The sequence below is a fragment of the Canis aureus genome, unplaced genomic scaffold (assembly GCF_053574225.1).
Source record: "Canis aureus isolate CA01 unplaced genomic scaffold, VMU_Caureus_v.1.0 ptg000227l_RagTag, whole genome shotgun sequence".
In the NCBI taxonomy this organism is placed as follows: domain Eukaryota; kingdom Metazoa; phylum Chordata; class Mammalia; order Carnivora; family Canidae; genus Canis; species Canis aureus.
Genome location: NW_027554495.1, coordinates 11,549 through 26,339, shown reverse-complemented (window position 1 = coordinate 26,339; position 14,791 = coordinate 11,549). Strand labels below are relative to the sequence as shown.

Genomic DNA, 14,791 nt, shown 5'->3' with positions numbered 1-14,791 from the left:
ACTACTCAGGGAAAAAAGAGCCTTTCGGCTATATAGGAATAGTATGGGCAATAATATCTATTGGGTTTTTAGGCTTTATCGTATGAGCTCACCATATGTTTACTGTAGGAATAGACGTAGACACACGAGCATACTTCACATCCGCCACTATAATTATCGCTATTCCAACAGGAGTAAAAGTATTTAGTTGACTGGCAACACTTCACGGAGGCAATATTAAATGATCTCCAGCTATGCTATGAGCTTTAGGGTTTATTTTCTTATTCACAGTAGGCGGGCTAACAGGCATTGTCCTAGCTAATTCGTCCTTAGACATCGTTCTTCATGATACGTATTATGTTGTAGCTCATTTTCACTATGTGCTCTCAATGGGAGCAGTTTTTGCCATTATGGGAGGATTTGCCCACTGATTCCCCTTATTCTCAGGTTATACTCTTAACGATACTTGAGCAAAGATTCACTTTACAATTATATTTGTGGGAGTAAATATAACTTTCTTCCCTCAGCATTTCCTAGGTTTATCCGGAATACCTCGTCGGTACTCTGACTATCCAGATGCATATACCACCTGAAATACCGTCTCCTCTATAGGATCGTTTATCTCGCTTACAGCGGTGATGCTTATAATTTTTATAATCTGAGAGGCCTTTGCATCCAAACGAGAAGTTGCTATAGTAGAACTTACTACAACTAATATTGAATGACTACATGGATGTCCCCCTCCATATCACACGTTCGAAGAACCTACATATGTAATCCAAAAATAAGAAAGGAAGGAATCGAACCCCCTAAAATTGGTTTCAAGCCAATGTCATAACCACTATGTCTTTCTCAATCAGGAGGTATTAGTAAAATATTACATAACTTTGTCAAGGTTAAATTATAGGTGAAACCCCTATATACCTCTATGGCGTACCCATTTCAACTCGGATTACAGGACGCAACCTCCCCTATTATAGAGGAGCTACTTCATTTTCATGACCATACACTAATAATTGTATTCTTAATCAGTTCTTTAGTTCTCTACATCATTTCCCTAATATTGACTACAAAATTAACTCATACAAGCACAATAGACGCACAGGAAGTAGAAACAGTATGAACTATCCTACCCGCCATTATCCTAATCCTAATCGCTCTACCTTCCCTCCGAATCCTTTATATAATAGACGAAATCAATAACCCCTCTTTAACCGTGAAAACAATAGGCCACCAATGATACTGAAGCTATGAATATACTGATTATGAAGACTTAAACTTTGACTCCTACATAATCCCAACCAAGAATTAAAGCCAGGAGAACTCCGACTATTAGAAGTAGACAACCGAGTTGTCCTCCCAATAGAAATAACCATCCGAATACTTATTTCTTCAGAAGACGTTTTGCATTCATGAGCTGTTCCATCACTAGGTCTAAAAACTGACGCTATTCCAGGACGACTAAACCAAACCACCCTTATAGCCATACGACCGGGACTGTATTATGGCCAGTGCTCTGAAATCTGCGGATCTAACCATAGCTTTATACCCATTGTTCTTGAAATAGTCCCCCTATCTTATTTTGAAACCTGATCTGCCTTAATAGTATAACCTAGACTAGACTTACTCATTAAGAAGCTATAAAGCATTAACCTTTTAAGTTAAAGACTGGGAGTTTTAACCTCCCCTTAATGAAATGCCACAGCTAGACACATCCACCTGATTTATTATAATCTTTTCAATATTTCTCACCCTCTTCATTCTATTCCAACTAAAAATTTCAAATCACCACTACCCGGAAAACCCAATAACCAAGTCTACTAAAATCACTAGTCAACATAATCCTTGAGAAAACAAATGAACGAAAATTTATTCGCCTCTTTCGCTGCCCCCTCAATAATAGGTCTCCCTATTGTAGTACTGATCGTCATATTCCCTTCCATTTTATTCCCAGCACCCAATCGCCTAATCAATAATCGGTTAATCTCCATTCAGCAATGATTAATTCAATTAACATCAAAACAAATACTAGCAATTCATAATCAAAAGGGACGAACCTGAGCTCTCATACTTATATCACTAATTCTATTCATTGGTTCAACTAACCTACTTGGACTACTACCCCACTCATTTACGCCCACGACACAACTCTCTATAAACCTCGGAATAGCAATCCCCCTATGAGCAGGGACAGTAATTACCGGTTTCCGCTATAAGACCAAAGCATCCTTGGCACACTTTCTACCCCAAGGCACCCCTCTTCCCCTAATTCCAATACTAGTAATCATCGAAACTATTAGTCTATTCATTCAACCCATAGCTCTAGCCGTTCGATTAACCGCCAATATTACTGCAGGACACCTCCTAATCCATTTGATTGGAGGGGCTACCTTAGCTCTTATTAATATTAGCGCGACCACAGCTTTCATCACTTTTATTATTTTAATTCTATTTACGATTCTAGAGTTTGCTGTTGCCTTAATTCAAGCCTATGTCTTTACCTTACTAGTAAGTCTATACTTACATGACAACACCTAATGACCCACCAAACTCACGCTTACCATATAGTTAACCCAAGCCCATGACCGCTAACAGGAGCCCTTTCTGCCCTTCTTATAACATCGGGTCTTATCATATGATTTCACTATAACTCAATATCCCTACTTACATTAGGATTCACAACCAACCTGCTAACCATATACCAGTGATGACGAGATGTGATCCGAGAAGGCACATTCCAAGGACATCACACCCCTATTGTACAAAAAGGACTACGGTACGGAATAGTTCTTTTTATTGTATCAGAAGTATTTTTCTTTGCAGGCTTCTTTTGAGCCTTTTACCATTCCAGCCTAGCCCCTACTCCTGAACTTGGAGGTTGCTGACCTCCCACCGGCATTATTCCTCTTAACCCACTAGAAGTTCCTCTACTCAACACCTCAGTCCTCCTAGCCTCCGGAGTATCTATTACTTGAGCCCATCATAGTTTAATAGAAGGCAATCGTAAACACATACTTCAAGGCCTATTTATTACAATCTCCTTAGGCGTATATTTTACACTATTACAGGCCTCCGAATACTACGAGACATCTTTTACAATCTCCGACGGAGTGTACGGATCTACCTTTTTTATAGCTACTGGGTTTCACGGACTACATGTAATTATTGGCTCCACATTCCTTATCGTGTGCTTTCTCCGACAACTATACTACCACTTCACATCAAACCACCACTTCGGATTTGAAGCCGCTGCATGATATTGACACTTTGTTGATGTAGTCTGACTATTCTTATATGTATCTATTTATTGATGAGGATCCTATTTCTTTAGTATAACTAGTACAATTGACTTCCAATCAGTTAGCTCCAGATCAACCTGGAAAGAAGTAATAAACGTAATACTAACCTTGATAACTAATGTAACCCTAGCGTCCTTACTTGTACTAATCGCATTCTGACTTCCCCAACTAAATATTTATACAGACAAGACAAGCCCCTACGAATGTGGTTTTGACCCCATGGGATCTGCTCGCCTACCTTTCTCTATAAAATTCTTCCTAGTTGCCATCACATTCCTGCTTTTCGACCTAGAAATCGCACTCCTACTCCCACTTCCCTGAGCGTCACAAACCAACAAGTTGACAACAATACTTATCATAGCACTCCTACTAATCTCCCTCCTAGCTGCAAGCCTAGCGTACGAATGAACCGAAAAGGGGCTAGAATGAACCGAATATGATAATTAGTTTAAGCCAAAACAAATGATTTCGACTCATTAGATTATGATTTATCTCATAATTATCATATGTCCATAGTATATATTAATATCTTTCTGGCATTCATTCTTTCTCTAATAGGTATACTTGTTTATCGATCACACCTAATATCATCGCTACTATGCTTAGAGGGCATAATATTATCACTATTTGTAATAATATCTGTAACTATTCTCAACAACCACCTTACATTAGCCAGCATGATACCAATCGTACTACTAGTATTTGCTGCCTGCGAAGCAGCATTAGGACTATCTCTACTAGTTATAGTATCTAACACCTACGGGACTGATTACGTACAAAACCTAAACCTCTTACAATGCTAAAAATTATCATCCCCACTATCATACTGATCCCCCTTACATGAGTATCAAAGCCTAACATAATCTGAATTAACACGACAACATATGGTTTGCTAATCAGCTTAATCAGCTTATTCTACCTGAATCAACCAAATGATAATACATTGAACCCCTCCTTAATATTTTTCTCTGACTCCCTATCAGCACCGCTACTAGCACTTACAACATGACTTCTACCCCTTATACTTATAGCAAGCCAACACCATTTATCAAAAGAACCCTTAACTCGAAAAAAACTATATATTTCAATACTGATTCTTCTCCAGTTGTTCCTAATTATAACTTTCACCGCCTCTGAACTTATCTTCTTTTACATCCTATTTGAGGCAACACTAATCCCAACCCTGATCATTATTACCCGATGGGGGAATCAAACTGAACGACTAAACGCAGGGCTCTACTTCTTATTTTATACTTTAATAGGATCTCTCCCACTCCTAGTAGCTCTCCTTTACATCCACAATTTCATGGGCTCCCTAAATTTTCTCATAATTCAATACTGAATTCAACCTCTGCCAAACTCCTGATCTAATGTTTTCTTATGATTGGCATGCATGATAGCATTCATAGTAAAGATACCTCTATACGGCCTCCACTTGTGACTACCAAAAGCACACGTAGAGGCCCCTATTGCCGGCTCCATGGTACTTGCCGCCGTACTCCTGAAATTAGGAGGCTATGGCATGATACGAATTACAACCCTACTAAACCCCCTGACCAACTTCATAGCGTATCCTTTCATAATATTATCTCTATGAGGCATAATCATAACAAGCTCTATCTGTCTCCGTCAAACAGATCTAAAATCCCTAATTGCATACTCCTCAGTTAGTCATATGGCACTCGTTATTGTAGCGGTTCTTATTCAAACACCATGAAGTTATATAGGTGCAACAGCCCTAATAATTGCCCATGGTTTAACATCCTCGATGCTATTCTGCTTAGCCAACTCCAATTACGAACGAATCCATAGCCGTACTATGATTCTCGCACGAGGACTTCAAACCCTCCTTCCCCTGATAGCAGCCTGATGGTTATTAGCAAGCCTCACAAATCTGGCTCTTCCTCCAACAATTAATCTTATCGGAGAACTATTTGTAGTGATATCCTCATTCTCATGATCCAACATTACTATTATTCTAATAGGAATTAACATCACCATCACTGCCCTATACTCACTTTATATACTAATCACCACACAGCGTGGTAAATATTCCCACCATATCAAAAATATCAAACCGTCATTCACACGAGAAAATGCCCTAATAACCTTGCATCTACTGCCTCTACTCCTCCTATCCCTTAACCCTAAAATTATTCTCGGTCCCATCTACTGTAAGCATAGTTTAACAAAAACATTAGATTGTGAATCTAATAATAAAAGCTCAAACCTTTTTGCTTACCGAAAAAGTACTGCAAGAACTGCTAACTCATGCTCCCATGTATAAGAACATGGCTTTTTCAACTTTTATAGGATAGAAGTAATCCATTGGTCTTAGGAACCAAAAAATTGGTGCAACTCCAAATAAAAGTAATAAATATATTTACTTCATGCATAATCACAGCTCTAGTCATTCTTACTTTGCCCATCATTATAACCTCTACTAAACTCTACAAAAATAAGCTATACCCATACTATGTAAAAACCGCTACTTCTTACGCATTCATAATTAGCATAATTCCCACAATAATATTCATCTACTCAGGACAGGAAACAATTGTTTCAAACTGACATTGAATAACAATCCAGACCATAAAACTATCCATGAGTTTTAAATTAGACTACTTCTCAATAATCTTTGTGCCCGTAGCCCTTTTTGTCACGTGGTCTATTATAGAGTTTTCTATATGATATATACACTCCGATCCTTATATTAACCGATTTTTCAAGTATCTTCTCTTATTTCTTATTACTATAATAGTCTTAGTCACCGCAAACAACATATTCCAACTATTCATTGGCTGAGAAGGAGTTGGCATTATATCATTTTTACTTATTGGATGATGATACGGCCGAACCGATGCAAATACAGCTGCCCTACAAGCTATCCTCTATAACCGTATTGGAGATGTAGGCTTCATTATAACCATAGCATGGTTTCTATTGAACTTAAACACATGAGACCTTCAACAAATCTTTATTACAACAAACGATAATTTTAATTTGCCGCTACTTGGCTTACTATTAGCAGCTACCGGTAAATCTGCTCAATTCGGCTTACATCCCTGACTCCCCTCAGCCATAGAAGGCCCCACTCCTGTATCAGCCCTACTTCACTCAAGCACAATAGTTGTAGCAGGAGTATTTCTTCTTATCCGCTTTCATCCACTAATAGAGCATAATCAAACTATTCAAACCCTCACTTTATGCTTAGGGGCTATTACTACACTATTTACTGCAATCTGCGCTCTTACACAGAACGATATCAAAAAAATTGTAGCGTTCTCTACCTCAAGCCAACTAGGCCTAATAATAGTAACAATTGGCATTAACCAGCCTTACCTAGCCTTCTTACACATCTGCACTCACGCATTTTTTAAAGCTATGTTATTCATATGTTCAGGGTCAATTATCCACAGCCTAAACGATGAACAAGACATTCGAAAGATAGGTGGCCTATTTAAAGTCCTTCCCTTCACCACAACTTCCCTGATTGTCGGAAGCCTCGCATTAACAGGCATACCTTTCCTTACAGGATTCTACTCCAAAGACCTGATCATCGAGTCCGCTAACACGTCGAATACCAACGCCTGAGCCCTCTTAATTACACTCGTTGCCACATCCCTAACCGCTGCCTACAGCACCCGAATTATATTCTTCGCTCTACTAGGCCAGCCCCGCTTCTCCCCTATAATCCTTATCAACGAGAATAATCCTCTCCTAATTAACTCTATTAAACGACTCCTTATCGGAAGTGTATTTGCAGGATACATTATCTCCCACAGCATCACACCCACCACCATCCCACAGATAACTATGCCTCATTATCTAAAAATGATAGCCCTTGCAGTAACTATCTTGGGTTTCATCCTGGCACTAGAACTAAACCTTACCATACAAGGACTCAAATTTAACTATCCATCTAATTACTTTAAATTTTCCACCCTCCTTGGCTATTATCCAACCATTATGCACCGCCTCACACCTAAAACAAGTTTAACCATCAGCCAGAAATCAGCATCTATACTTCTGGACTCCATCTGACTAGAAAACATCCTACCCAAATCAATCTCGTATTTCCAAATAAAATCTTCTACCCTTATTTCAAATCAAAAGGGTCTCATCAAGCTCTATTTCCTATCGTTCATACTAACTATAATTCTCAGCCTACTAATCCTTAATTACCACGGGTAACTTCCATGATAACCAACACACCAGTTAACAGCGACCAACCTGTAACAATCACCAACCAGGTTCCATAACTATATAAAGCCGCAATACCCATAGCCTCTTCACTAAAAAACCCAGAGTCCCCCGTATCATAAATTACCCAATCCCCTATTCCATTAAACTTTAATACTACCTCCACCTCATCATCCTTCAAAATATAGCAAGCAGTCAACAACTCAGACAATAGACCAGTAATAAAAGCCGCTAGAACAGCCTTATTTGAAACTCACACCTCAGGGTATTGCTCAGTAGCCATAGCAGTTGTATAACCAAATACTACTAATATACCCCCCAAATAAATTAAAAACACTATCAGCCCTAAAAAAGAACCCCCAAAATTCAGAACAATCGCACAACCAATCCCACCGCTAATAATTAGCACAAGCCCACCATAAATAGGAGATGGTTTAGTGGCAAAACCCACAAAACTCATCACAAAAACGATACTTAAAATAAATACAATGTATGTTATCATTATTCCTACATGGAATTTAACCATGACTAATGACATGAAAAATCATCGTTGTATTTCAACTATAAGAACATTAATGACCAACATTCGAAAAACCCACCCACTAGCCAAAATTGTCAACAATTCATTCATTGACCTCCCAGCGCCATCTAACATCTCTGCTTGATGGAATTTCGGGTCCTTATTAGGAGTATGCTTGATTCTACAGATTCTAACAGGTTTATTTCTAGCTATACACTACACATCGGACACGGCCACAGCTTTTTCATCGGTCACCCACATCTGTCGAGACGTTAACTACGGCTGAATTATCCGCTATATACATGCAAATGGCGCTTCCATATTCTTCATCTGCCTATTCATACATGTGGGACGAGGCCTATACTATGGATCCTATGTATTCATAGAAACATGAAACATTGGAATTGTACTACTATTCGCAACCATAGCCACAGCATTCATAGGCTATGTACTGCCGTGAGGACAAATATCATTTTGAGGGGCAACTGTAATCACTAACCTTCTCTCCGCCATCCCCTATATCGGAACCAACTTAGTAGAGTGAATCTGAGGTGGCTTCTCAGTAGACAAAGCAACCTTAACACGATTCTTTGCATTTCATTTTATCTTTCCATTCATCATCGCAGCTCTAGCAATAGTACACCTCCTATTTCTACACGAAACCGGATCCAACAACCCCTCAGGAATCACATCAGACTCAGACAAAATTCCGTTTCACCCCTACTACACAATTAAAGATATCCTAGGAATCCTACTCCTGCTCCTAGTCTTAATATCACTAGTTTTATTTTCACCAGACCTATTAGGAGATCCAGACAACTACACCCCTGCAAACCCCCTAAACACCCCTCCACATATCAAACCTGAATGATACTTCCTATTCGCCTATGCCATCCTACGATCTATCCCTAATAAATTAGGAGGTGTACTCGCCCTAGTATTCTCCATCCTAATTTTAGCATTCATTCCATTCCTCCACACATCTAAGCAACGCAGTATAATATTCCGACCCCTCAGCCAATGCCTATTCTGACTTTTAGTCGCCGATCTTCTCACTTTAACTTGGATTGGAGGACAGCCAGTTGAACACCCTTTCATCATTATCGGACAGGTCGCCTCAATTCTATATTTCACCATCCTATTGATTCTAATGCCAACAATTAGCGTTATCGAAAATAATCTTCTAAAATGAAGAGTCTTTGTAGTATAATCATTACCTTGGTCTTGTAAACCAAAAATGGAGAGTAGTCGCCCTCCCTAAGACTCAAGGAAGAAGCTCTTGCTCCACCATCAGCACCCAAAGCTGAAATTCTTCTTAAACTATTCCCTGACACCCCCTACATTCATATATTGGACCACCTCTACTGTGCTATGTCAGTATCTCCAAAAAATCCTTCTTTCCCTCCCCTATGTACGTCGTGCATTAATGGCTTGCCCCATGCATATAAGCATGTACATGATATTATATCTTTACATAGGACATGTCTAGTCCAATTCCACAACCCATTGATCCTCAACAGTAACTAGATGCATATCACTTAGTCCAATAAGGGCTTAATCACCATGCCTCGAGAAACCATCAATCCTTGCCTGTAATGTCACTCTTCTCGCTCCGGGCCCATGCTAATGTGGGGGTTACTATCATGAAACTATACCTGGCATCTGGTTCTTACCTCAGGGCCATGACTCTATTTATTCCAATCCTACTAATTCTCGCAAATGGGACATCTCGATGGACTAGTGACTAATCAGCCCATGATCACACATAACTGTGGTGTCATGCATTTGGTATCTTTTATTTTTAGGGGGGGAATCTGCTATCACTCATCTATGACCGCAACGGCACTAACTCTAACTTATCTTCTGCTCTCAGGGAATATGCCCGTCGCGGCCCTAATGCAGTCAAATAACTTGTAGCTGGACTTATTCATTATCATTTATCAACTCACGCATAAAATCAAGGTGCTATTCAGTCAATGGTTTCAGGACATATAATTCTAGGACACACGTGTGTACACGTACGTACACGTGTGTACACGTACGTACACGTGTGTACACGTACGTACACGTGTGTACACGTACGTACACGTGTGTACACGTACGTACACGTGTGTACACGTACGTACACGTGTGTACACGTACGTACACGTACGTACACGTACGTACACGTACGTACACGTGTGTACACGTACGTACACGTGTGTACACGTACGTACACGTGTGTACACGTACGTACACGTGTGTACACGTACGTACACGTGTGTACACGTACGTACACGTGTGTACACGTACGTACACGCGCAAGACATTAAGTTAACTTATACAAACCCCCCTTACCCCCCATAAACTCATGTCATCTATTATACACTTATTTATGTCCTGCCAAACCCCAAAAACAGGACTAAGTGCATACAATACTCACAAGCTTTATTTAAATTGTATACAAATGTATTGCTACTCTAGTTAACTTAACACAACAGTCTTACACGCATTCGATCTCGTGGTCTATCTATAGATAGCATCCCCTTTTTTTTTCCTCTCATATTTACTATGTATTTTATTTATTATACACACTACAATTTCAGTATAAGTTAATGTAGCTTAATTAATAAAGCAAGGCACTGAAAATGCCAAGATGAGTCGCACGACTCCATAAACACAAAGGTTTGGTCCTAGCCTTCCTATTAGTTCTTAGTAGACTTACACATGCAAGTCTCCACGCCCCAGTGAGAATGCCCTTAAAATCAGCAGTGATCTAAAGGAGCAGGTATCAAGCACACTCTTAAGTAGCTCATAACACCTTGCTAAGCCACACCCCCACGGGATACAGCAGTGATAAAAATTAAGCCATAAACGAAAGTTTGACTAAGCCATACTAAAAAGGGTTGGTAAATTTCGTGCCAGCCACCGCGGTCATACGATTAACCCAAACTAATAGGCCCACGGCGTAAAGCGTGTTTAAGATACCTTTGCACTAAAGTTAAAACTTAACTAAGCCGTAAAAAGCTACAGTTACCATAAAATAGACCACGAAAGTGACTTTATAATAATCTGACTACACGATAGCTAAGACCCAAACTGGGATTAGATACCCCACTATGCTTAGCCCTAAACATAGATAATTTTACAACAAAATAATTCGCCAGAGGACTACTAGCAATAGCTTAAAACTCAAAGGACTTGGCGGTGCTTTATATCCCTCTAGAGGAGCCTGTTCTATAATCGATAAACCCCGATAAACCTCACCACCCTTTGCTAATTCAGTCTATATACCGCCATCTTCAGCAAACCCTCAAAAGGTAGAATAGTAAGCACAATCATTTTACATAAAAAAGTTAGGTCAAGGTGTAACTTATGGGGTGGGAAGAAATGGGCTACATTTTCTACCCAAGAACATTCCACGAACGTTTTTATGAAATTAAAAACTGAAGGAGGATTTAGTAGTAAATTAAGAATAGAGAGCTTAATTGAATAGGGCCATGAAGCACGCACACACCGCCCGTCACCCTCCTCAAGTAATAAGACACAACCATAACCATATTAACTTAACTAAGACACAAGAGGAGACAAGTCGTAACAAGGTAAGCATACCGGAAGGTGTGCTTGGATTAATCAAAGTGTAGCTTAACTAAAGCGTCTGGCCTACACCCAGAAGATTTCATTACTTATGACCACTTTGAACAAAAGCTAGCCCAACTAACCCCAAACTTAAGTATCACAGACATATAAAGTAAAACATTTAGTTAAATAATAAAAGTATAGGGCGATAGAGATAGTACCGTAAGGGAATGATGAAAGACATCTTAACAGTATTAAACAGCAAAGATTACCCCTTTTACCTTTTGCATAATGAACTAGCCAGAAACGACTTAACAAAGAGAACTTAAGCTAAGCTCCCCGAAACCAGACGAGCTACCCATAAACAATCTAAAAGGATCAACTCATCTATGTAGCAAAATAGTGAGAAGATTTGTGGGTAGAGGTGAAAAGCCTAACGAGCCTGGTGATAGCTGGTTGCCCACAAACAGAATTTTAGTTCAACTTTAAATTTACCTAAAAAAAACAAAATTTTAATGTAAATTTAAAATATAGTCTAAGAAGGTACAGCTTCTTAGAATCAGGATACAACCTTTATTAGAGAGTATATACTAACATCACCATAGTTGGCTTAAAAGCAGCCACCAATTGAGAAAGCGTTCCAGCTCAACAAACAATATAACTTAATCCCAATCATATTACATCAACTCCTAATTATACCTCCTGGGCCATTCTATTTAAATATAGAAGCAACAATGCTAGTATGAGTAACAAGAACTATTTTCTCCCCGCATAAGCTTATATCAGAAACGGATAGACCACTGATAGTTAACAATCTGATAATATCAACCCAAAAATGAAATACTTATCTACCCTATTGTTAACCCAACACAGGCATGCATTTAAGGAAAGATTAAAAGGAGTAAAAGGAACTCGGCAAACACAAACCCCGCCTGTTTACCAAAAACATCACCTCCAGCATTTCTAGTATTGGAGGCACTGCCTGCCCAGTGACACTTGTTTAACGGCCGCGGTATCCTGACCGTGCAAAGGTAGCATAATCATTTGTTCTCTAAATAAGGACTTGTATGAATGGCCACACGAGGGTTTAACTGTCTCTTATTCCCAATCAGTGAAATTGACCTTCCCGTGAAGAGGCGGGAATGCCACAATAAGACGAGAAGACCCTATGGAGCTTTAATTAACTAACCCAAACTTATGGATACTAAATACCTACAAGGCATAACATTACACCATTATTGTGGGTTAGCAATTTAGGTTGGGGTGACCTCGGAATATAAAAAAACTCCCGAGTGATTAAAATTTAGACCCACAAGTCAAAATATAACATCACTTATTGATCCAATAATTTTTGATCAACGGAACAAGTTACCCTAGGGATAACAGCGCAATCCTATTCAAGAGTCCATATCGACAATAGGGTTTACGACCTCGATGTTGGATCAGGACATCCTAATGGTGCAGCAGCTATTAAGGGTTCGTTTGTTCAACGATTAAAGTCCTACGTGATCTGAGTTCAGACCGGAGTAATCCAGGTCGGTTTCTATCTATTATATAACCTCCCCCAGTACGAAAGGACAAGGGATGTAAGGCCTACCTCACAAAGGCGCCTTAAAACTAATAGATGAAGTCAACTCAATCTAACCAGTTTATCTCCTCATAAGCCCGAGAAAAGGGGCTTTGTTAGGGTGGCAGAGCCCGGTAACTGCGTAAAACTTAAACCTTTATTATCAGAGGTTCAATTCCTCTCCCTAACAAAATGTTCTTTATCAACATTATCTCTCTTATCATCCCAATCCTTCTTGCCGTAGCCTTCCTCACCCTCGTTGAACGAAAAGTCTTAGGCTACATACAACTTCGAAAAGGGCCTAATATCGTAGGCCCCTACGGCCTCCTTCAACCAATCGCAGATGCAGTAAAACTCTTCACAAAAGAACCTCTACGACCACTTACATCCTCCATATCAATATTCATTCTAGCCCCCATTCTAGCTCTATCACTAGCCCTAACTATATGAATCCCTCTCCCAATGCCCTACCCACTCATTAATATAAACTTAGGAGTCCTATTCATACTAGCAATATCAAGTCTCGCCGTATACTCCATCCTTTGGTCAGGATGAGCCTCAAACTCCAAATACGCTCTAATCGGAGCCCTCCGAGCAGTAGCTCAAACAATCTCATATGAAGTAACACTAGCAATCATTCTCCTATCAGTCCTCCTAATAAACGGGTCATTTACACTATCCACACTAATTATCACCCAAGAACATATATGACTAATCTTTCCGGCCTGGCCCCTAGCCATGATATGATTCATTTCTACTCTAGCAGAAACTAACCGAGCCCCCTTCGACTTAACTGAAGGAGAATCCGAACTAGTTTCTGGATTTAACGTAGAGTATGCAGCGGGTCCTTTTGCCCTATTCTTTCTAGCAGAGTACGCAAATATCATTATAATAAATATCCTCACAACAATTCTATTCTTCGGTGCATTCCACAACCCATTTATACCAGAACTCTACTCTATTAACTTCACTATAAAAACCCTCTTACTAACTATCTGCTTCCTATGAATTCGAGCATCATACCCTCGATTCCGCTATGATCAATTAATACACTTATTGTGAAAAAATTTTCTACCCCTAACTTTAGCCCTATGCATATGACATGTTGCCTTACCCATTATTACCGCGAGTATCCCACCCCAAACATAAGAAATATGTCTGATAAAAGAGTTACTTTGATAGAGTAAATAATAGAGGTTTAAATCCTCTTATTTCTAGAATAATAGGCTTCGAACCTAATCTTAAGAATTCAAAGATCTTCGTGCTACCAAACTTACACTATATTCTACAGTAAGGTCAGCTAAATTAAGCTATCGGGCCCATACCCCGAAAATGTTGGTTTATACCCTTCCCGTACTAATAAAACCCCCTATTCTCACTATTATTATAGCAACTATCATGGCAGGGACCATAATCGTCATACTAAGCTCGCACTGATTACTGATCTGAATTGGATTCGAAATAAACATGCTAGCCATCATCCCTATCCTCATAAAAAAGTATAATCCACGAGCCATAGAAGCCTCTACAAAATATTTTCTTACACAAGCTACTGCCTCAATATTACTAATAATAGGAGTCACCATTAACCTTCTTTACTCCGGCCAATGAGTAATCTCAAAAATCTCAAACCCCATCGCATCCATCATAATAACCACCGCCCTA

The 14,791-nt window shown here is 39.4% G+C and overlaps 1 pseudogene; it reads left to right on the top strand.

The window, feature by feature from the left end:
* Positions 1-10,660: 10,660 nt before the first annotated feature.
* Positions 10,661-11,615, top strand: LOC144309877 (18S ribosomal RNA; annotated as a pseudogene).
* The last annotated feature ends 3,176 nt before the right edge of the window (positions 11,616-14,791 follow it).